The sequence below is a fragment of the Cryptomeria japonica genome, unplaced genomic scaffold (assembly GCF_030272615.1).
Source record: "Cryptomeria japonica unplaced genomic scaffold, Sugi_1.0 HiC_scaffold_452, whole genome shotgun sequence".
NCBI lineage: Eukaryota > Viridiplantae > Streptophyta > Pinopsida > Cupressales > Cupressaceae > Cryptomeria > Cryptomeria japonica.
In genome coordinates this window covers 55,001-77,500 of record NW_026729272.1, presented here as the reverse complement: position 1 = coordinate 77,500, position 22,500 = coordinate 55,001, and the positions used below count along the sequence as shown (strand labels likewise).

At 60.8% G+C, this 22,500-nt stretch overlaps 2 non-coding genes across 2 annotated transcripts; both read right to left on the bottom strand.

Annotated features, from left to right (window-relative positions):
- Nucleotides 1-2,657: 2,657 nt before the first annotated feature.
- On the bottom strand, nucleotides 2,658-2,776 carry LOC131871745 (5S ribosomal RNA). The gene has a single exon (XR_009369951.1). It is a non-coding gene; the product is annotated as a 5S ribosomal RNA (ribosomal RNA).
- A 7,804-nt stretch (nucleotides 2,777-10,580) lies between these two features.
- On the bottom strand, nucleotides 10,581-10,699 carry LOC131871744 (5S ribosomal RNA). The gene has a single exon (XR_009369950.1). It is a non-coding gene; the product is annotated as a 5S ribosomal RNA (ribosomal RNA).
- Nucleotides 10,700-22,500: the final 11,801 nt, after the last annotated feature.

Sequence of the window (22,500 nt, the reverse complement as noted above, 5' to 3'; positions counted from 1 at the left end):
CCCGGGAGCGCTACGAAGTGTGCTCCAAGGTGCGGCGTGCACGTTGTCGGAGCCCGGTTTGCCCCGGGTGCGCACCTCGCCTGCACCTTGGCCGGGGTGGGCACCTTGGCTGGGTTTGCCCAGGGTGCGCTCCGAAGCGGGGTTACTGGAGCGCCCCCTCTTTTTTTGTCAGAGCGTTTGGTGGGGTTTCTCGCATTGGCTCTTCCCAGGCCCGGTTGTTGGGTGCGCTCCCACCCTGGCGCGCGCGAAGTTGGAAGTTGGGTTAATTGCCCGGGCGCGCACCTTCGCCAGGGTGGGCACCTTGGTGCGCACACCTTGGCTGGGCTGCGCACCAGGGCGGGCTCAAGATGGCACCAGCATTCCCTTTTTCTCACTATCTTTCAAAACGGAAATTTTAAAATCTCGTTTTTTTTTTGCCTTTTATGGAAATTAGTGAAGGCATCGCATCAAAGGTGCGCACCTCGCTGCCCACCTTGGTGTGCTCCGAGGTGCCCACCACGGTGCGCAACGCCGGTGCGAACCCGGGAGCGCCCCGATGTGTGCTCCAAGGTGCGGCGTGCACGAAGTCGGACCCCGGTTTGCCCCGGGTGCGCACCTCGCGTGCACCTTGGTGCGCACACCTTGGCTGGGTTGCGCGGCCTGGTGGGCACCATGGTGCGCACCAAGGAGCGCTCCGAAGTGTGCTCCAAGGTGCGGCGTGCACGAAGTCGGAGCCCGGTTTGCCCCGGGTACGCACCTCGCGTGCACCTTCGCCGGGGTGGGCACCTCGGCTGGGTTGCGCGCCCTGGTGCGCACCAAGGAGCGCTCCGAAGTGTGCTCCAAGGTGCGGCGTGCACGAAGTCGGAGCCCGGTTTGCCCCGGGTGCGCACCTTCGCCGCGGTGCGCACCATGGCGTGCACGAAGTCGGAGCCCGGTTTGCCCCGGGTGCGCACCTCGCGTGCACCTTCGGCGGGGTTGCGCGCCCTGGTGGGCACCATGGTGCGCACCAAGGAGCGCTCCGAAGTGTGCTCCAAGGTGCGGCGTGCACGAAGTCGGAGCCCGGTTTGCCCCGGGTGCGCACCTCGCGTGCACCTTCGGCGAGGTTGCGCGCCCTGGTGGGCACCATGGTGCGCACCAAGGAGCGCTCCGAAGTGTGCTCCAAGGTGCGGCGTGCACGAAGTCGGAGCCCGGTTTGCCCCGGGTGCGCACCTCGCGTGCACCTTCGCCGCGGTGGGCACCATGGCGTGCACGAAGTCGGAGCCCGGTTTGCCCCGGGTGCGCACCTCGCGTGCACCTTCGCCGGGGTGGGCACCTCGGCTGGGTTGCGCGCCCTGGTGCGCACCAAGGAGCGCTCCGAAGTGTGCTCCAAGGTGCGGCGTGCACGAAGTCGGAGCCCGGTTTGCCCCGGGTGCGCACCTCGCGTGCACCTTCGCCAGGGTGGGCACCTCGGTGCGCACACCTTCTCAATGTTTTCTTGCCTTTTCTGGAAATTGGTGAAGGCAGCGCATCAAAGGTGCGCACCTCGGTGTGCTCCGAGGTGCGAACCCGAGAGCGCTCCGAGGTGCCCACGAAGTCGAAAGTCGGGTTAATTGCATTGTTTTCCCCGGGTGCGCTCCGAGGTGCGCAACATCGGCGCGCACCAAGGAGGGCTCCGAAGTGTGCTCCAAGGTGCGCACGATGGCGTGCACCTCTGGTGCGCACGATTCGGAGCTCGGTTTGACCGGGGTGCGCACACCTTGGCTGGGTTGCGCACCTTTTGTGCGCTCCAAGGTGCGCACGAAGTCGGAGCTCGGTTTGCCCCGGGTGCGCACCTTCGCCAGGGTGCGCACCTTGATGCGCACGCCTTGGCTGGGCTGCGCACCTTGGTGGGCGCCATGGTGCGCACCTTTCGTGCGCTCCAAGGTGCGCACGAAGTCGGAGCTCGGTTTGCCCCGGGTGCGCACCTTGGTGGGCGCCATGGTGCACTCCGAGGTGCCCAAGATTGGTGCGCACCAAGGAGCGCTCCGAAGTGCGCTCCAAGGTGCGCGCGAAGTCGAAAGTTGGGTTAATTGTCCGGTTTGCCTCGGGTGCGCACCTTGCGTGCACCTTCGCCAGGGTGGGCGCCTTGGTGCGCACACCTTGGCTGGGCTGCGCACACCTTGGCACCCGCGTTTCCTTCATTTTAAATTTTTTTTTTTTACAATCTCTCAAGTGGGAAATTCTATAATCTCAACTTTTTTTGCCTTTTCAGGAAACTTTTGAATGGAGCGCATCATTGGTGCGCTCCGAAGTGTGCTCCAAAGCTCTCTCCAGCTGCGTGCACCTGCCCCGGCCGCGCACCCGGCCCCGCCCAGCTTCGCTCACCTGTCCCGGGCGTCTGGTGCGGAACCTTAGAGTAAGAAACATCACCGTGCACCTTGGCCAACGTGCGCGACTCGACCGAGCGCGCACTGGCCGAGGTGCACACCGATTTCACCTGGGTGCGCGCGCAGCACCTCGGGCGCACCGGGGTGCGCGCACAACGCCCGGGTTGCACCGTGGCCTGTGTGCTCGGGGCGCCTCGGGTGCGCGCTCGGTGTCGCCCCCGCGCGCGCGGTAGTGCGGGCAGCGCACCCCGGCCCGGCCCGGCCCCGACGAGAACGCAAACGGGCAAAAGGTTTATTCAAATAGCATTGCGACGCCCGGCGAAAAACTAAAAAAGGGTGCAACACCGGGACTTCCCGGGAGGTCACCCATCCCAGTACTACTCCGGCCCAAGCGCGCTTAACTGCGGAGTTCTGATGGGATCCGGTGCACTAACGCTGGTATGATCGCACCCGTTATGAGCTTGTCGCAGTGTGTACTTAGCAAACCGCGACCCACGTGCGAATCCACCCCGGCCACCCACCCCCGTCGAGGTGCACACCCTCCCTCGCGAAGTGCGCCCCGTTCGCCAAGTGTGAGCCCTGCCCGGGTGCGCGCACCTTGCTAGGGCGTCGGGTGTGCACCCGGCCCGGCCTACGTGCGTGCACCTGGAGGGGGCGTCGTGTGCGTGCAGTGTCCCGTCTGCAACGCGGTGCCCACACACCACCTCGGGCGCAACGACCTGCGCTCACATGTGGGCCGAGTGCACCTTGGTGCATGTTCGGGGCGCCTCGGGTGCACGCTCGATCTTGCCCCGGTGCACCAAGGCGCTCGGTTTGCCCCGGGTGCGCACTTGGTGCAAGGTGGGCACCCAAAATAGGGATCAAGCACCAAAACACAAGTTTCGGGATGCAAAATGGGACCCAAGGACCACAAATGCGTTCCAAGACCCATGATGGGTCCACGAGAACAAAAATGTGTTCCGAGACTTAATAAACAAATATTGGGTTTTAGGAGAAGAAACATGCTCTGATGCCCAAAACGAGAATCGACCCCGAAAAGGCCACAGGCCAAAAGTGGGATGCGAGACAAAAAAAAATGGGACCCGAGGACCAAAATTGGGTTCCCAGGTCGAAGACAGGGCAACCGGACAAGAAACGACCTCTAAGGCTCGAAATGAGTCCCGGCGACTAAAACTTGACAAGAAGCACCCATCAGGCACCCAACTCGACACCCATGGGATGCCGACCCACCCGGGCTTCCACCTAGCACACCTTGGCACCCACCCACCCTCGCACCCAACCTCGCACCCAACTTAGCACCTTTGAACCCACATTGGCACTCACCCTGACCCTGGCACCTTGGAACCCACATTGGCACTCACCTTGACCCTGGCACCCACCTTTGCACTCACCTTGGGACCCACCCTGGCTCCCACCTCGGCACCCACCCAGACACCCACCTTGGTTCCTTGGCACCCACCTTGGATCCTTGGCACCCACCCCGACACCCACCTTGGCACGCAACTTGGCTACTTGCCACCCATCTTGGCTCCTTGACGCCCACCCCGACAACCACCCCGTGACCTACCCTGGCTAGGGTTGGTGCACACCCACCCTGGTGCCCACCTTGGCACCCACCCTATGACCCACCTTGGCACGCACCTTAGTACCCACCCCGTTACCCACCCTAGGACCCACCCCGTGACCCACCTTGGCCAGGGTGGGTGCCTTGGTGCGCACAACTTGCCTGGGCTGCACACCAGGGCGGGCTCAAGATGGCACCCGCGTTCCGTTTTTTTCACTATCTTTCAAAACGGAAATTTTAAAATCTCATTTTTTTCTTTTTTTTGCCTTTTCTGGAAATTAGTGAAGGCAGCGCATCAAAGGTGCGCAATGCTGGTGCGAACCCGGGAGCGCTCCGATGTGTGCTCCAAGGTGCGGCGTGCACGAAGTCCGAGCCCGGTTTGCCCCGGGTGCGCACCTCGCGTGCACCTTCGCCGGGGTGAGCACCTTGGCTGGGTTGCGCGCCCTGGTGCGTACCAAGGAGCGCTCTGAAGTGTGCTCCAAGGTGCGGCGTGCACGAAGTCGGAGCCCGGTTTGCCCCGGGTGTGCACCTCGGGTGCGCACCTCGCGTGCACCTTCGCTGCGGTGGGCACCTTGGCTGGGTTGCGCGCCTTGGTGGGCACCATGCAGTGCACGAAGTCGGAGCCCGGTTTGCCCCGGGCGCGCACCTCCGCCAGGGTGGGCACCTTGGTGCGCACAACTTGCCTGGGCTGCGCACCAGGAAGGGCTCAAGATGGCACCCGCGTTCCGTTTTTTTCACTATCTTTCAGAACGGAAATTTTAAAATATCGTTTTTTTTTGCCTTTTCTGGAAATTAGTGAAGGCAGCGCATCAAAGGTGCGCAACGCTGGTGCGAACCTGGGAGCGCTCCGATGTGTGCTCCAAGGTGCGGCGTGCACAAAGTCGGAGCCCGGTTTGCCCCGGGTGCGCCCTGGTGGGCACCATGGTGCGCACCAAGGAGCGCTCCGAAGTGTGCTCCAAGGTGCGGCCTGCACGAAGTCGGAGCCCGGTTTGCCCCGGGTGTGCACCTCGGGTGGGCACCTTGGTGCGCATGCCTTGCCTGGGCTGCGCACCAGGGCGGGCTCAAGATGGCACCCGCGTTCCTTTTTTTTCACTATCTTTCAAAACGGAAATTTTAAAATCTCATTTTTTTTTGCCTTTTTCTGGAAATTAGTGAAGGCAGCGCATCAAAGGTGCGCACCTCGCTGCCCACCACGGTGCGCAACGCCGGTGGGCACCCGGGAGTGCTTCGAAGTGTGCTCCAAGGTGTTGCGTGCACGTTGTCGGAGCCCGGTTTGCCCCGGGTGCGCACCTCGCGTGCACCTTCGTCGGGGTGGGCACCTTGGCTTGGTTTGCCCCGGCTGCGCTCCGAAGCGGGGTTATTGGAGCGCCGCCTCTTTTTTTGTCGGAGCGTTTGGTGGGGTTTCTCGCATTGGCTCTTCCGAGGCCCGGTTGCCACCCTGGCGCGCACGAAGTCGGAAGTAGGGTTAATTGCCCGGGTGCGCACCTTTGCCAGGGTGGCACCTTACCTGGGCTGCGCACCAGGGCGGGCTCAAGATGGCACGCGCGTTCCGTTTTTTTCACTATCTTTCAAAACGGAAATTTTAAAATCTCCTTTTTTTTTTGCCTTTTCTGGAAATTAGTGAAGGCAGCGCATCAAAGGTGCGCACCTCGCTGCCCACCTTGGTGTGCTCTGAGGTGCGCACCCGGGAGCGCTACGAAGTGTGCTCCAAGGTGCGGCGTGCACGTTGTCGGAGCCCGGTTTGCCCCGGGTGCGCACCTCGCCTGCACCTTGGCCGGGGTGGGCACCTTGGCTGGGTTTGCCCAGGGTGCGCTCCGAAGCGGGGTTACTGGAGCGCCCCCTCTTTTTTTGTCAGAGAGTTTGGTGGGGTTTCTCGCATTGGCTCTTCCCAGGCCCGGTTGTTGGGTGCGCTCCCACCCTGGCGCGCGCGAAGTTGGAAGTTGGGTTAATTGCCCGGGCGCGCACCTTCGCCAGGGTGGGCACCTTGGTGCGCAAACCTTGGCTGGGCTGCGCACCAGGGCGGGCTCAAGATGGCACCAGCATTCCCTTTTTCTCACTATCTTTCAAAACGGAAATTTTAAAATCTCGTTTTTTTTTTGCCTTTTATGGAAATTAGTGAAGGCATCGCATCAAAGGTGCGCACCTCGCTGCCCACCTTGGTGTGCTCCGAGGTGCCCACCACGGTGCGCAACGCCGGTGCGAACCCGGGAGCGCCCCGATGTGTGCTCCAAGGTGCGGCGTGCACGAAGTCGGACCCCGGTTTGCCCCGGGTGCGCACCTCGCGTGCACCTTGGTGCGCACACCTTGGCTGGGTTGCGCGGCCTGGTGGGCACCATGGTGCGCACCAAGGAGCGCTCCGAAGTGTGCTCCAAGGTGCGGCGTGCACGAAGTCGGAGCCCGGTTTGCCCCGGGTGCGCACCTTCGCCGCGGTGGGCACCATGGCGTGCACGAAGTCGGAGCCCGGTTTGCCCCGGGTGCGCACCTCGCGTGCACCTTCGCCGGGGTGGGCACCTCGGCTGGGTTGCGCGCCCTGGTGCGCACCAAGGAGCGCTCTGAAGTGTGCTCCAAGGTGCGGCGTGCACGAAGTCGGAGCCCGGTTTGCCCCGGGTGTGCACCTCGCGTGCACCTTCGCTGCGGTGGGCACCTTGGCTGGGTTGCGCGCCTTGGTGGGCACCATGCAGTGCACGAAGTCGGAGCCCGGTTTGCCCCGGGCGCGCACCTCCGCCAGGGTGGGCACCTTGGTGCGCACAACTTGCCTGGGCTGCGCACCAGGAAGGGCTCAAGATGGCACCCGCGTTCCGTTTTTTTCACTATCTTTCAGAACGGAAATTTTAAAATATCGTTTTTTTTTGCCTTTTCTGGAAATTAGTGAAGGCAGCGCATCAAAGGTGCGCAACGCTGGTGCGAACCTGGGAGCGCTCCGATGTGTGCTCCAAGGTGCGGCGTGCACGAAGTCGGACCCCGGTTTGCCCCGGGTGCGCACCTCGCGTGCACCTTGGTGCGCACACCTTGGCTGGGTTGCGCGCCCTGGTGGGCACCATGGTGCGCACCAAGGAGCGCTCCGAAGTGTGCTCCAAGGTGCGGCGTGCACGAAGTCGGAGCCCGGTTTGCCCCGGGTGCGCACCTCGCGTGCACCTTCGCCGCGGTGGGCACCATGGCGTGCACGAAGTCGGAGCCCGGTTTGCCCCGGGTGCGCACCTCGCGTGCACCTTCGCCGGGGTGGGCACCTTGGTGTGCAGACCTTGGCTGGGTTGCGCGCCCTGGTGGGCACCATGGTGCGCACCAAGGAGCGCTCCGAAGTGTGCTCCAAGGTGCGGCCTGCACGAAGTCGGAGCCCGGTTTGCCCCGGGTGTGCACCTCGGGTGGGCACCTTGGTGCGCATGCCTTGCCTGGGCTGCGCACCAGGGCGGGCTCAAGATGGCACCCGCGTTCCTTTTTTTTCACTATCTTTCAAAACGGAAATTTTAAAATCTCATTTTTTTTTGCCTTTTTCTGGAAATTAGTGAAGGCAGCGCATCAAAGGTGCGCACCTCGCTGCCCACCACGGTGCGCAACGCCGGTGGGCACCCGGGAGTGCTTCGAAGTGTGCTCCAAGGTGCTGCGTGCACGTTGTCGGAGCCCGGTTTGCCCCGGGTGCGCACCTCGCGTGCACCTTCGTCGGGGTGGGCACCTTGGCTGGGTTTGCCCCGGCTGCGCTCCGAAGCGGGGTTATTGGAGCGCCGCCTCTTTTTTTGTCGGAGCGTTTGGTGGGGTTTCTCGCATTGGCTCTTCCGAGGCCCGGTTGCCACCCTGGCGCGCACGAAGTCGGAAGTAGGGTTAATTGCCCGGGTGCGCACCTTTGCCAGGGTGGGCACCTTACCTGGGCTGCGCACCAGGGCGGGCTCAAGATGGCACGCGCGTTCCGTTTTTTTCACTATCTTTCAAAACGGAAATTTTAAAATCTCCTTTTTTTTTTGCCTTTTCTGGAAATTAGTGAAGGCAGCGCATCAAAGGTGCGCACCTCGCTGCCCACCTTGGTGTGCTCTGAGGTGCGCACCCGGGAGCGCTACGAAGTGTGCTCCAAGGTGCGGCGTGCACGTTGTCGGAGCCCGGTTTGCCCCGGGTGCGCACCTCGCCTGCACCTTGGCCGGGGTGGGCACCTTGGCTGGGTTTGCCCAGGGTGCGCTCCGAAGCGGGGTTACTGGAGCGCCCCCTCTTTTTTTGTCAGAGCGTTTGGTGGGGTTTCTCGCATTGGCTCTTCCCAGGCCCGGTTGTTGGGTGCGCTCCCACCCTGGCGCGCGCGAAGTTGGAAGTTGGGTTAATTGCCCGGGCGCGCACCTTCGCCAGGGTGGGCACCTTGGTGCGCACACCTTGGCTGGGCTGCGCACCAGGGCGGGCTCAAGATGGCACCAGCATTCCCTTTTTCTCACTATCTTTCAAAACGGAAATTTTAAAATCTCGTTTTTTTTTTGCCTTTTATGGAAATTAGTGAAGGCATCGCATCAAAGGTGCGCACCTCGCTGCCCACCTTGGTGTGCTCCGAGGTGCCCACCACGGTGCGCAACGCCGGTGCGAACCCGGGAGCGCCCCGATGTGTGCTCCAAGGTGCGGCGTGCACGAAGTCGGACCCCGGTTTGCCCCGGGTGCGCACCTCGCGTGCACCTTGGTGCGCACACCTTGGCTGGGTTGCGCGGCCTGGTGGGCACCATGGTGCGCACCAAGGAGCGCTCCGAAGTGTGCTCCAAGGTGCGGCGTGCACGAAGTCGGAGCCCGGTTTGCCCCGGGTACGCACCTCGCGTGCACCTTCGCCGGGGTGGGCACCTCGGCTGGGTTGCGCGCCCTGGTGCGCACCAAGGAGCGCTCCGAAGTGTGCTCCAAGGTGCGGCGTGCACGAAGTCGGAGCCCGGTTTGCCCCGGGTGCGCACCTTCGCCGCGGTGCGCACCATGGCGTGCACGAAGTCGGAGCCCGGTTTGCCCCGGGTGCGCACCTCGCGTGCACCTTCGGCGGGGTTGCGCGCCCTGGTGGGCACCATGGTGCGCACCAAGGAGCGCTCCGAAGTGTGCTCCAAGGTGCGGCGTGCACGAAGTCGGAGCCCGGTTTGCCCCGGGTGCGCACCTCGCGTGCACCTTCGGCGGGGTTGCGCGCCCTGGTGGGCACCATGGTGCGCACCAAGGAGCGCTCCGAAGTGTGCTCCAAGGTGCGGCGTGCACGAAGTCGGAGCCCGGTTTGCCCCGGGTGCGCACCTCGCGTGCACCTTCGCCGCGGTGGGCACCATGGCGTGCACGAAGTCGGAGCCCGGTTTGCCCCGGGTGCGCACCTCGCGTGCACCTTCGCCGGGGTGGGCACCTCGGCTGGGTTGCGCGCCCTGGTGCGCACCAAGGAGCGCTCCGAAGTGTGCTCCAAGGTGCGGCGTGCACGAAGTCGGAGCCCGGTTTGCCCCGGGTGCGCACCTCGCGTGCACCTTCGCCAGGGTGGGCACCTCGGTGCGCACACCTTCTCAATGTTTTCTTGCCTTTTCTGGAAATTGGTGAAGGCAGCGCATCAAAGGTGCGCACCTCGGTGTGCTCCGAGGTGCGAACCCGAGAGCGCTCCGAGGTGCCCACGAAGTCGAAAGTCGGGTTAATTGCATTGTTTTCCCCGGGTGCGCTCCGAGGTGCGCAACATCGGCGCGCACCAAGGAGGGCTCCGAAGTGTGCTCCAAGGTGCGCACGATGGCGTGCACCTCTGGTGCGCACGATTCGGAGCTCGGTTTGACCGGGGTGCGCACACCTTGGCTGGGTTGCGCACCTTTTGTGCGCTCCAAGGTGCGCACGAAGTCGGAGCTCGGTTTGCCCCGGGTGCGCACCTTCGCCAGGGTGCGCACCTTGATGCGCACGCCTTGGCTGGGCTGCGCACCTTGGTGGGCGCCATGGTGCGCACCTTTCGTGCGCTCCAAGGTGCGCACGAAGTCGGAGCTCGGTTTGCCCCGGGTGCGCACCTTGGTGGGCGCCATGGTGCACTCCGAGGTGCCCAAGATTGGTGCGCACCAAGGAGCGCTCCGAAGTGCGCTCCAAGGTGCGCGCGAAGTCGAAAGTTGGGTTAATTGTCCGGTTTGCCTCGGGTGCGCACCTTGCGTGCACCTTCGCCAGGGTGGGCGCCTTGGTGCGCACACCTTGGCTGGGCTGCGCACACCTTGGCACCCGCGTTTCCTTCATTTTAAATTTTTTTTTTTTACAATCTCTCAAGTGGGAAATTCTATAATCTCAACTTTTTTTGCCTTTTCAGGAAACTTTTGAATGGAGCGCATCATTGGTGCGCTCCGAAGTGTGCTCCAAAGCTCTCTCCAGCTGCGTGCACCTGCCCCGGCCGCGCACCCGGCCCCGCCCAGCTTCGCTCACCTGTCCCGGGCGTCTGGTGCGGAACCTTAGAGTAAGAAACATCACCGTGCACCTTGGCCAACGTGCGCGACTCGACCGAGCGCGCACTGGCCGAGGTGCACACCGATTTCACCTGGGTGCGCGCGCAGCACCTCGGGCGCACCGGGGTGCGCGCACAACGCCCGGGTTGCACCGTGGCCTGTGTGCTCGGGGCGCCTCGGGTGCGCGCTCGGTGTCGCCCCCGCGCGCGCGGTAGTGCGGGCAGCGCACCCCGGCCCGGCCCGGCCCCGACGAGAACGCAAACGGGCAAAAGGTTTATTCAAATAGCATTGCGACGCCCGGCGAAAAACTAAAAAAGGGTGCAACACCGGGACTTCCCGGGAGGTCACCCATCCCAGTACTACTCCGGCCCAAGCGCGCTTAACTGCGGAGTTCTGATGGGATCCGGTGCACTAACGCTGGTATGATCGCACCCGTTATGAGCTTGTCGCAGTGTGTACTTAGCAAACCGCGACCCACGTGCGAATCCACCCCGGCCACCCACCCCCGTCGAGGTGCACACCCTCCCTCGCGAAGTGCGCCCCGTTCGCCAAGTGTGAGCCCTGCCCGGGTGCGCGCACCTTGCTAGGGCGTCGGGTGTGCACCCGGCCCGGCCTACATGCGTGCACCTGGAGGGGGCGTCGTGTGCGTGCAGTGTCCCGTCTGCAACGCGGTGCCCACACACCACCTCGGGCGCAACGACCTGCGCTCACATGTGGGCCGAGTGCACCTTGGTGCATGTTCGGGGCGCCTCGGGTGCACGCTCGATCTTGCCCCGGTGCACCAAGGCGCTCGGTTTGCCCCGGGTGCGCACTTGGTGCAAGGTGGGCACCCAAAATAGGGATCAAGCACCAAAACACAAGTTTCGGGATGCAAAATGGGACCCAAGGACCACAAATGCGTTCCAAGACCCATGATGGGTCCACGAGAACAAAAATGTGTTCCGAGACTTAATAAACAAATATTGGGTTTTAGGAGAAGAAACATGCTCTGATGCCCAAAACGAGAATCGACCCCGAAAAGGCCACAGGCCAAAAGTGGGATGCGAGACAAAAAAAAATGGGACCCGAGGACCAAAATTGGGTTCCCAGGTCGAAGACAGGGCAACCGGACAAGAAACGACCTCTAAGGCTCGAAATGAGTCCCGACGACTAAAACTTGACAAGAAGCACCCATCAGGCACCCAACTCGACACCCATGGGATGCCGACCCACCCGGGCTTCCACCTAGCACACCTTGGCACCCACCCACCCTCGCACCCAACCTCGCACCCAACTTAGCACCTTTGAACCCACATTGGCACTCACCCTGACCCTGGCACCTTGGAACCCACATTGGCACTCACCTTGACCCTGGCACCCACCTTTGCACTCACCTTGGGACCCACCCTGGCTCCCACCTCGGCACCCACCCAGACACCCACCTTGGTTCCTTGGCACCCACCTTGGATCCTTGGCACCCACCCCGACACCCACCTTGGCACGCAACTTGGCTACTTGCCACCCACCTTGGCTCCTTGACGCCCACCCCGACAACCACCCCGTGACCTACCCTGGCTAGGGTTGGTGCACACCCACCCTGGTGCCCACCTTGGCACCCACCCTATGACCCACCTTGGCACGCACCTTAGTACCCACCCCGTTACCCACCCTAGGACCCACCCCGTGACCCACCTTGGCCAGGGTGGGTGCACCCACCCTGGTGCCCACCTTGGCACCCACCCATCCTAGCACCCAGCCTGTGACCGGGCTTGGAACCCAACCTTGCACCCGCACCCGTCTTGGCCAGTGTGGGTGCGCACCCATCCTGGCACCCACGTTGTGACACACCCTTTAACCCACGCACCCTAGCACCCACGTTGGCACCCACCTTGGAACCCAACCTAGCAACTTGGCACCCACCCCGTGACCCACCTTGGCATCCACCATAGCAGTCGCCGACTTGGCACCCACCTCGGCACCCACCTTGACACTTGTGGACCCACCTTGCCACTCACCCTAGCATCGACCCATCCTAGCACCCACCCTGGCACCTTTGCACCCTAGCACTCACCCATCCTAGCACCTAACCTGTGACCCACCTTGACACTCACCCTCGCACCCACCTTGGAACCCAACCTAGCACCCACCCACCCTGACACCAACCCTAGCACCTACCCACCCTTGCACCCACCCTGTGACCCATCTTGGCACCCACCCATCCTACCACTCAACCTATCACCCACCTTCTCACCCACCTTGGCATCCACCTTAGCACCCACCCACACTGGCACCTTGGCACCCACCTCGGGCAAGGTGGGTGCACACCCACCCTGGCACCCAATTTAGAACCCACCGAGCATGTTACCCACCTTGGCACCCACATTGCAGCCCACCCTAGTACCCACCCTATGACCCACATTGGCATCCACACCCTAGCACCCAGGCACCTCGACACCCGCCTTGACACCCACCCTAGCACTGAACCTGTGACCCACCTTGGAACTCACCCTAGAACCCACCCACCCTGTGAACCACCTTGGCATCCACCTTAGCACCCACCCACCTTGGCACCCACTCTAGCACTCACCCATCCTAACACCCAACTTGTTACCCACCTTGGCACCCGCCCTCGCGTCCACCTTGAAACCCACCCTAGCACCCACCCACGCAGGAGCCCACCTTGGCACCCAACCTAACACCCACGCATCCTGGCACCCAACTTGTGACCCACCTTGGAACCCACCCTAGTACCCACCTTTGAACCCACTATATCACCAACCCACCTTGGCACCCACCCTATGACCCTCTTTGGAATCCACCCTAGCACGCACCCACCCTGGCACCCACCATGGAGCGCACCCTAGCACCCACCCACCTCGGCACGCACCTCAACACCCACCTTGGTGTGCGCACTGCGCCAACCTCTCAAAGACCCTATGTGGTGCGCTCCAAAGTGTACACCTTTGGTGCGCTCCAAGGTGCGCACCTTTGGTGCACACCGAGGTGCACACCAAAGTGTGCACCGAGGTGAGCACCAAAGTGCACTCCAGGGTGCACACCAAGGCGTGCACCTTTGGTGCGGTCAATGCAAACGAATTCGAAAGTTGGGGTCGATGTCCTAATCGCTGCTGCAGACTACACGTATGAGAATCGGACAAATAGCTTTATATAGGGGAGGTGTTGCGTTTGATGGGTCGACTCCCCTGGTTGTGTGCACTGCACCAACTTCAAAGACCCTGTCTTGTTTAAGAAGTCAAAAGTTGGGGTGGATGTCCTAATCATTGCTGCAGTCTACGCATGTATGAGAATCAGACAAATAGCTTATATAGGGGAGGTGTTGCATTCGGTGGGTTGACTCCCCTGGTTGTGCGCACTGCGCCAACCTCAAAGACCCCGCATAGCAGAAGAAGTCGGAAGTCGGATTTTGGTGAGCACCAAGGCGTGCACCTTTGGTGCGGTCAACGCAGACGAATTCAGAAGTTGGGGTGGATGTCCTAATCGTTGTTGCAGGCTACACATGTATGAGAATCAGACAAATAGCTTATATAGGGGAGGTGTTGGGTTTGATGGGTCAACTCCCTTGGTTGTGCGCATTACGCCAACCTCAAAGACCTTGTTTTCGTTAAGAAGTCAAAAGTTGGGGTCAATGTCCTAATGGCTCCTGCAGGCTACACATGTATGAGAATCGGACAAATAGCTTATATAGGGGAGGTGTTGGGTTTGATGGGTCGACTCCCCTGGTTGTGCGCATTACGTCAACCTCAAAGACCTTGTTTTCGTTAAGAAGTCAAAAGTTGGGGTCGATGTCCTAATTGCTCCTGTAGACTACACATGTATGAGAATCAGACAAATAGCTTATATAGGGGAGGTGTTGGGTTTGATGGGTTGACTCCCCTAGTTGTTCGCATTACACCAACCTCAAAGACCTTGTTTTCGTTTAGAAGCCGAAAGTTGGGGTCGATGTCCTAATTGCTCCTGCAGGCTACGCATGTATGAGAATCAGACAAATAGCTTATATAGGGGAGGTGTTGGGTTTGATGGGTCGACTCCCCTGGTTGTGCGCATTGCGCCAACCTCAAAGACCCTGCATTGCGGATGAAGTCGAAAGTCAGAGTTTGGTGTGCTACAAGGTGTGGTCGAAGGTGCTCACCTAGGTGTGCACCTTTGGAGCACAGGAAAAGTGCCCTCCAAAAGTGCGCACCTTTGGAGTGCACAAAAGTGCCCTCCAAAAGTGCGCACCTTTGGAGCGCAGAAAAGTGCCCTCCAAAAAGTGCCCTCCAAAAGTGCGCACCTTTGGAGCGCAGAAAAGTGCCCTCCAAAAAGTGCCCTCCAAAAGTGCGCACCTTTGGAGCGCAGAAAAGTGCCCTCCAAAAAGTGCCCTCCAAAAGTGCGCACCTTTGGAGCGCAGAAAAGTGCCCTCCAAAAAGTGCCCTCCAAAAGTGCGCACCTTTGGAGCGCAGAAAAGTGCCCTCCAAAAAGTGCCCTCCAAAAGTGCGCACCTTTGGAGCGCAGAAAAGTGCCCTCCAAAAAGTGCCCTCCAAAAGTGCGCACCTTTGGAGCGCAGAAAAGTGCCCTCCAAAAAGTGCCCTCCAAAAGTGCGCACCTTTGGAGCGCAGAAAAGTGCCCTCCAAAAAGTGCCCTCCAAAAGTGCGCACCTTTGGAGCGCAGAAAAGTGCCCTCCAAAAAGTGCCCTCCAAAAGTGCGCACCTTTGGAGCGCAGAAAAGTGCCCTCCAAAAAGTGCCCTCCAAAAGTGCGCACCTTTGGAGCGCAGAAAAGTGCCCTCCAAAAGTGCGCACCTTTGGAGCGCACAAAAGTGCCCTCCAAAAGTGCGCACTTTTGGTGCGCACCAAGGCGCTGGTTCGGTCGTTGCAGGCGAGTTCGGAAGTTGGGGTCGATGTCCTGAGCGGAGGTGCAAACTACACAGGTGTCGGAATCGGACAAATAGCTTATATAGGGGAGGTGTATGCTTCGATGGGTCGACTCCCCAGGTTGAGCGCACCGCGCCAACCTCAAAGACCCTACGGTATGGATGAAGTCGGAAGTTGGGTCCGATGACCGATTCGATTAGTAGGTATGCTCATGAGGTCGGAATTTGGGTCCGATGACCTGCCATGTGCAGGAAGGCGAATGTTGACACTGTGCGTTGCAAGGTGCACACCAAGGCGCTGGTGCGGTCTTTTTAGTCGAGTTCGGAAGTTGGGGTCGATGTCCTGATCGGAGGTGCAAGCTACACAGGTGTGGGAATCGGACAAATAGCTTATATAGGGGAGGTGTATGCTTCGTTGGGTCGACTCCCCGGGTTGAGCGCACCACGCCAACCTCAAAGACCCTACGGTATGGATGAAGTCGGAAGTTGGGTCCGATGACCGATTCGATATGTAGGCATACTCGCGAGGTCGGAATTTGGGTCCGATGACCTGCCACGTGCAGGAAGGCGAATGTTGGCACTGTGCGTTGCAAGGTGCGCACCAAGGCGCTGGTTCGGTCGTTGGAGGCGAGTTCGGAAGTTGGGGTCGATGTCTTGATCGGAGGTGCAAACTACACAGGTGTGGGAATCGGACAAATAGCTTATATAGGGGAGGTGTATGCTTCGTTGGGTCGACTCCCCGGGTTGAGCGCACCGCGCCAACCTCAAAGACCCTACGGTATGGATGAAGTCGGAAGTTGGGTCCGATGACCGATTCGATATGTAGGCATACTCGCGAGGTCGGAATTTGGGTCCGATGACCTGCCATGTGCAGGAAGGCGAATGTTGGGACTGTGCGTCGCAAGGTGCGCACCAAGGCGCTGGTGCCGTCGTTGCAGTCGAGTTCGGAAGTTGGGGTCGATGTCCTGGTCAGAGGTGCAAACTACACAGGTGTGGGAATCGGACAAATAGCTTATATAGGGGAGGTGTATGCTTCGATGGGTCGACTCCCTGGGTTGAGCGCACCGCGCCAACCTCAAAGACCCTACAGTATGGATGAAGTCGGAAGTTGGGTCCGATGACCGATTCGATACGTAGGCATATTGGCGAGGTCTGAATTTGTGTCCGATGACCTGCCATGCGCAGGAAGGCGGAATTTGGGTCCGATGACCGAGTTGATGGCGTGCCATGCGCAGAAAGGCGGAATTTGGGTCCGATGACCGAGTTGATGTTGATGGCCCGCCATGCACAGGAAGGCGGAATTTGGGTCCGATGACCGATTTGAAGGCGTGCCATACGCAAAAAGGCGGAGTTTGGGTCCGATGACCGAGTTGATATTGATGGCCCGCCATGCGCAGGAAGGCGGAATTTGGGTCCGATGACCTGACATACGCATGGAGTCCGACTCGGGGGCCGATGTTCGATTCGATGACTTGCATTGTGGGTAAAGTCGGAAGTTGTGGTCTTTGACCCGATTCGATGACCAGACTTCGGCTGCTTGAGAATCGGACAAATAACTTATATAGGGGAGGTAGTGTTCTCGAGCATCCTCCCCCCGTGCCCGTTTATGTCGATTGATGCTGGTGCTCGACTGGTTGGAGCGCTCGGATGCAAAAATCTTGCACCAGGATTTATCGATTGTGATGGACACGGCAAGTCTCCTGATTGCTATGCAGGAGCTCATCGTGAATCTCTATGCGGCCTTGGTATGGACTCGACCTGCGGAATGGTTCGGCAATGGTAGTCGCTCCAACACGTCCTTGCAATGGCCACAGAGGTGATTCGACTAGAGCTCCAGTCTAGCTTTTGGGTTGCTTGGCGGACTGGTATAGCCGCGATCGAGTTCCGGCCATGAACGTTTTAGATAGCTCTTGGGCTTTCTGGGACGGAAGTCGGAAGTTTGGGCTGTTGTCCGATTTGATGACCATTCTTCGGATGTGTGAGAATCGGACAAATAACTTATATAGGGGACTGTGTTGTCTCACGTAGCCCCCTCCGTGCCCCTCTATCTCGACCGATGTTGGTGCTTGAAAGGGTTGGGATCGCTCGGATTTATAAACGTGCACCACCATTTGTCGAGTGTGAGGGACGCGGCAGGTCTCCTAAATGCTATGCGGGCGCTCTCTGAGAATCTCTATCCGGCCTCGACACAGACTAGTCTTGCTGAATGGTTTGGCACTGGTAGTCGATCCAACACGTCGTTGTTGTGGCCGCCTAGGCGATTCGATTCGAGCCCCCGTCTAGCTTTTGGGTTGCTTGGCGGATTTTGCCCTATCCGCAAGTGAGCTCGGTCCCTAAACGTTCGAGAAACCCGATTGCTATGCGCCGACTCTCTTTCTTGCGAGCCTCCATCTAGCTTTTGGGTCTCTACGGAACGGAAGTCGGAATCTGGGACCGTTGTTTGATTCGACGAGGCAGACTACGGTTGTGCGAGAATCGGACAAATAACTTATATAGGGGAGGTGTTGACTGGAGCATTCTCCCCCGTGCCCCTCTAACTCGACCAATGCTGGCGCTCGAACGGTGGTAGCGCTCGGATTTTCATTGAGCGCCAGCATTGGTCGATTTAGAGGGGCATGCGAGATTCCCGAATGCTATGCGAGGGCTCTAACGGAAATGTCTATTGGTTTCGGTATGGATGCAATTGCGAGTGGTTCGGCAAAGGTAGTCGTTCCGATGCGTCCATGTCGTGGCCAAATCGATAATTCGATTTGAGCCCTCGTATAGCATTTGGGTCTCTCGATGTGATTCCGCATTCCAGTCCCTTTGGGCACTGCTTGAGCCGCATCCCAGGGGGTTCCCTTCCCAATAATCTGCCTCGCAACCCGATTGCTATGCGGTGAGGCTCCTCGGCCGCCTCGGAACTATCTGTGTATCAGACGCATCGCGGGATAAGGGGTTGGCAACGGTAGTCGCCCCAAGCGCGTCCGATGCTTGGACCATTCCGAGGCGGCCCTGAAGCCTCTTCCGTCTAGCCGTTGGGTCCTTCTCGCCGCATCCCTCGCCTCGCACCCCGATTGCTATGCGGTGAGGCTCCTCGGCCGCCTCGGAACTATCTGTGTATCGGACGCGTCGCGGGATAAGGGGTTGTCACTGGTAGTCGCCCCAAGCGCGTCCGATGCTTGGACCATTCCGAGGCGGCCCTGAAGCCTCTTCCGTCTAGCCGTTGGGTCCTTCTCGCCGCATCCCTCGCCTCGCACCCCGATTGCTATGCGGTGAGGCTCCTCGGCCGCCTCGGAACTATCTGTGTATCGGACGCGTCGCGGGATAAGGGGTTGTCATTGGTAGTCGCCCCAAGCGCGTCCGATGCTTGGACCATTCCGAGGCGGCCCTGAAGCCTCTTCCGTCTAGCCGTTGGGTCCTTCTCGCCGCATCCCTCGCCTCGCACCCCGATTGCTATGCGGTGAGGCTCCTCGGCCGCCTCGGAACTATCTGTGTATCGGACGCGTTGCGGGATAAGGGGTTGTCACTGGTAGTCGCCCCAAGCGCGTCCGATGCTTGGACCATTCCGAGGCGGCCCTGAAGCCTCTTCCGTCTAGCCGTTGGGTCCTTCTCGCCGCATCCCTCGCCTCGCACCCCGATTGCTATGCGGTGAGGCTCCTCGGCCGCCTCGGAACTATCTGTGTATCGGACGCGTCGCGGGATAAGGGGTTGTCACTGGTAGTCGCCCCAAGCGCGTTCGATGCTTGGACCATTCCGAGGCGGCCCTGAAGCCTCTTCCGTCTAGCCGTTGGGTCCTTCTCGCCGCATCCCTCGCCTCGCACCCCGATTGCTATGCGGTGAGGCTCCTCGGCCGCCTTGGAACTATCTGTGTATCGGACGCGTCGCGGGATAAGGGGTTGTCACTGGTAGTCGCCCCAAGCGCGTCCGATGCTTGGACCATTCCGAGGCGGACCCGAAGCCTCTTCCGTCTAGCCGTTGGGTCCTTCTCGCCGCATCCTTCGCCTCGCACCCCGATTGCTATGCGGTGAGGCTCCTCGGCCGCCTCGGAACTATCTGTGTATCGGACGCGTCGCGGGATAAGGGGTTGTCACTGGTAGTCGCCCCAAGCGCGTCCGATGCTTGGACCATTCCGAGGCGGACCCGAAGCCTCTTCCGTCTAGCCGTTGGGTCCTTCTCGCCGCATCCCTCGCCTCGCACCCCGATTGCTATGCGGTGAGGCTCCTCGGCCGCCTTGGAACTATCTGTGTATCGGACGCGTCGCGGGATAAGGGGTTGTCACTGGTAGTCGCCCCAAGCGCGTCCGATGCTTGGACCATTCCGAGGCGGACCCGAAGCCTCTTCCGTCTAGCCGTTGGGTCCTTCTCGCCGCATCCCTCGCCTCGCACCCCGATTGCTATGCGGTGAGGCTCCTCGGCCGCCTTGGAACTATCTGTGTATCGGACGCGTCGCGGGATAAGGGGTTGTCACTGGTAGTCGCCCCAAGCGCGTCCGATGCTTGGACCATTCCGAGGCGGACCCGAAGCCTCTTCCGTCTAGCCGTTGGGTCCTTCTCGCCGCATCCCTCGCCTCGCACCCCGATTGCTATGCGGTGAGGCTCCTCGGCCGCCTTGGAACTATCTGTGTATCGGACGCGTCGCGGGATAAGGGGTTGTCACTGGTAGTCGCCCCAAGCGCGTCCGATGCTTGGACCATTCCGAGGCGGCCCCGAAGCCTCTTCCGTGTAGCCGTTGGGTCGTTCTCGCCGCATCCCTCGCCTCGCACCCCGATTGCTATGCGGTGAGGCTCCTCGGCCGCCTTGGAACTATCTGTGTATCGGACGCGTCGTGGGATAAGGGGTTGTCACTGGTAGTCGCCCCAAGCGCGTCCGATGCTTGGACCATTCCGAGGCGGCCCCGAAGCCTCTTCCGTGTAGCCGTTGGGTCCTTCTCGCCGCATCCCTCGCCTCGCACCCCGATTGCTATGCGGTGAGGCTCCTCGGCCGCCTTGGAACTATCTGTGTATCGGACGCGTCGCGGGATAAGGGGTTGTCACTGGTAGTCGCCCCAAGCGCGTCCGATGCTTGGACCATTCCGAGGCGGACCTGAAGCCTCTTCCCTCTAGCCGTTGGGGCTTTCTCGCCGCATCCCTCGCCTCGCACCCTGATTGCTATGCTGTGAGGCTCCTCGGCCGCCTTGGAACTATCTGTGTATCAGACGCATCGCGGGATAAGGGGTTGGCAGTGGTAGTCGCCCCAAGCGCATCCGATGCTTGGACCATTCCGAGGCGGCCCTGCAGCCTCTTCCGTCTAGCCGTTGGGGCCATCTCGCCGCATCCCCCACCTCGCACCACGATTGCTATGCGGTGAGGCTCCTTGGCCGCCTCGGAACTATCTGTGTATCGGACGCATCGCGGGATAAGGGGTTGTCACTGGTAGTCGCCCCAAGCGCGTCCGATGCTTGGACTATTCCGAGGCGGCCCTGCAGCCTCTTCCGTCTAGCCGTTGGGGCCATCTCGCTGCATCCCCCACCTCCTCGGCCGCCTCGGAACTATCTGTGTATCGGACGCATCGCGGGATAAGGGGTTGGCAGTGGTAGTCGCCCCAAGCGCGTCCGATGCTTGGACTATTCCGAGGCAGCCCTGCAGCCTCTTCCGTCTAGCCTTTGGGGCCATCTCGCCGCATCCCTCGCCTCGCACCCCGATTGCTATGCGGTGAGGCTCCTCGGCCGCCTGGGAACTATCTTCGTATCGGACGCATCGCGGGATAAGGGGTTGTCACTGGTAGTCGCCCCAAGCGCGTCCGATGCTTGGACTATTCCGAGGCGGCCCTGTGGCCTCTTCCGTCTAGCCGTTGGGGCCATCTCGCCGCATCCCCCACCTCGCACCCCGATTGCTATGCGGTGAGGCTCTTCGGCCGCCTTGGAACTATCTTCGTATCGGACGCATCGCGGGATAAGGGGTTGTCACTGGTAGTGGCCCCAAGCGCGTCCGATGCTTGGACTATTCCGAGGCGGCCCTGCAGCCTCTTCCGTCTAGCCGTTGGGGCCATCTCGCCGCATCCCCCACCTCGCACCCCGATTGCTATGCGGTGAGGCTCCTCGGCCGCCTTGGAACTATCTTCGTATCGGACGCATCGCGGGATAAGGGGTTGTCACTGGTAGTCGCCCCAAGCGCGTCCGATGCTTGGACTATTCCGACGCGGCCCTGTGGCCTCTTCCGTCTAGCCGTTGGGGCCATCTCGCCGCATCCCCCACCTCGCACCCCGATTGCTATGCGGTGAGGCTCCTCGGCCGCCTTGGAACCATCTTCGTATCGGACGCATCGCGGGATAGGGGGCTGTCACTGGTAGTCGCCCCAAGCGTGTCCGATGCTTGGACCATTCCTAGGCGGCCCTGAAGCCTCTTCCGTCTAGCCGTTGGGGCCTTCCCGCCCCATCCCTCGCCTCGCACCCCCGATTGCTATGCGGTGAGGCTCCTCGGCCGCCTTGGAACCATCTGTGTATCGGACGCATCGCGGGATAAGGGGTTGGCACTGGCAGTCGCCCCAAGCGCGTCCGATGCTTGGACCATTCCGAGGTGGCCCTGAAGCCTCTTCCGTCTAGCCGTTGGGGCCTTCCCGCCCCATCCCTCGCCTCGCACCCCGATTGATATGCGGTGAGGCTCCTCGGCCGCCTTGGAACTATCTGTGTATCGGACGCATCGCGGGATAAGGGGTTGGCACTGGTAGTCGTCCCAATCGCATCCGATGCTTGGACCATTCCGAGGCGGCCCTGCAGCCTCTTCCGTTTAGCCGTCGGGGCCTTCCCGCCGCATCCCTCGCCTCGCATCCCGATTCCTATGCGGTGAGTCTTCTCGGCCGCCGCGGAACTATACCTGTTATTGCTACTGCATCCTTCGGCTGGTAACCTCCTCTGCCGCCTTGGAACGTTCTCTTTGTCGGACGCGTCGCGGGATAAGGGGTTGGCACTGGTAGTCGCCCCAAGCGCGCCCGATGCATAGACCGCTCCGAGTCGACCTTGCTTTCAGCCTCTCACATGCATAGACCTCTCTGAGTCGACCCTGCAGCCTCTCACGTTTAGCCTTTGGAATCTCGCCTCACAACATGATTGCTATCCTTGATGCATCCCTTGCCTCGAGCCCTGATTGCTTTCTTGGCTGCATCCCTCCTCTCCTCACAGCCCGGTTGTCATCACTGCTTCATCCGTCGCTTCATGCATTCTGGCTGCTGGGCCCTTCCCACCGCACACCTCGATTGCTATCTCTTCTGCATCACACACCCCGATTGCTATCTCTGCTACATCCCTCGGCTCTCACTTCTGCATCCTTCGCCTCACACCTCGATTGCTATCAATGCTGCATCCGTAACCTCACACCCCGATTGCTATGCGGGGAGGCTCCTTGGCCGCCTTGGAAATTTCTGTGTGTCGGACG